Raw genomic sequence first — 1,793 nt, 5'->3', positions numbered from 1 at the left:
GAGAGATTGTTACTTCCTCACTAATTCCCCTTAAGGCAAATATTTAAGATGAGTATGAAGTTAAGAGACTACAGCTTTATCTTCTGAGGATTACCTTTCATGGAAATGATAAAATGGAAAAGTAATTATTCCACAAAGTCCAATAAAAGAGCCGAATCCTCCCAACAAATCCACAGATACCATTACCCTCAAATACCCTCCACTTATCTGGGGGGAGAAAAAGAAAACTTCCTTAGATCCATTCAAATATAAAAACATTCTTTACTACATTGAATTTTATAAAATCCCATTGTTAAATACTTCCTCTCAAACTCTTGCCAAATGAGAGAATTGCTGCTGAAACAGACAAGGGATATGTGACCCCCTCTCCCTCTCCTCATGACCATTGGGGTTACACTTTGGCACACATACAGATCTATTTTCTACAAAGGATGCAGCTTTTCATAGATGTGAAGGATCTGGAATGAGAACACTGGCCCTCATCAACCCACTTCCTCTATTGGAAGGGAGTCTCCCAAATAGTCCTCTAAAGGAAATGCTGCAATGAAGTCACCCATGTGTATGTAGTACAGCAACAGTAGCCTGATGATGTGATTGTCTCTGAAGTGATACAAAGCACAGCAGTTTAGACCGAAAGTTCACTGGGACTTTTAATAATGCAGTTTTAGATAAATATTTGCACAGATGCACACACATATTTATTTGTTCTGCTTCAACGGGACTCATCCAAGTGCTAGTTTTAAAATATAAACAGTGGGGAACTGCTGTAGTAATGACTAGCAAAATACAGCAATTATTTGTAAGAGCTGAAAACTGCTCATCTAATAAAAAGTAGGAAGCTGTGTAGGAGAAAAAGGAGTGAAATTCTCTAGCAAACAAGGCTAGTGGAATTTAATAATTCACTCTGGCAATCACATTTGTTTAGTCAGCAAGCCAGCGTTCCTACTGTGCTGTATGGTGCCAGGGACAGTCTTCATCTTAAACACCCACAACATTAAGGGAGCGACTGTTTCTAGCCAAGCTGCATAAATACTATCACTGCAGCAGTCCGTGAATATATACCATTTATTACAGATCTCTGAGCGGATCTGTAAAGCTCAGAAAGGACTCTTGTTAGTTTGGAGATTAATTTGGCTGAGATGACATCAGATTATGTGAAAATGTGTTATTCAGCAATATTTCCTAAGTGGCCTACGTGTCAGCAGATAGTTATGCTCCAGTTATAAAATATCGGATAGTCTCCAGACTATATTTTTAACATCTCCTTAGTAATACAGCAGAGAACAAGATGTGGAAAGCTCTTATGATTTTCTCTTTTTTTAAGCAATGTTTTCATTCTCAAGGATATTTTCCTTATCACTTTTCATTGAACTTAACTTCCTTTTCAAAGGTTAAGAGATGCAAAGGTGAAGAGATTATAAGAGCATGCATATATTGCTAGTATTAAATGCAGATAGACCTAATGATCACAGTAACGTGATTATATTACTGTAATACTTAGTATGCAAACAGCTCAAATTTATAAATAACAAAGAACTGGCCACTGTAGAAGGTCCTTATGGGAGCTGGGAATGCAGACATGAAAAGTATAAGAATATGTAGTTAAACTTATATCTACTATGTTGCATATATCTACTATGTTTCCTGTGCTTATTCACTGGTTCTCTTATGTTTGACTCTTAAATATCATTTAATTGGTTAAATTAATACTTCACCAGGATTAACTCTTTATTAATTTATGTACCTCATTCTTTTCATCTGTAAAATTATGACAGCACCTACTTCATAGGGCT

This window comes from Pteropus alecto, unplaced genomic scaffold (genome assembly GCF_000325575.1).
Source record: "Pteropus alecto unplaced genomic scaffold, ASM32557v1 scaffold7, whole genome shotgun sequence".
NCBI lineage: Eukaryota > Metazoa > Chordata > Mammalia > Chiroptera > Pteropodidae > Pteropus > Pteropus alecto.
Note: the sequence above shows the minus strand (reverse complement) of the source record.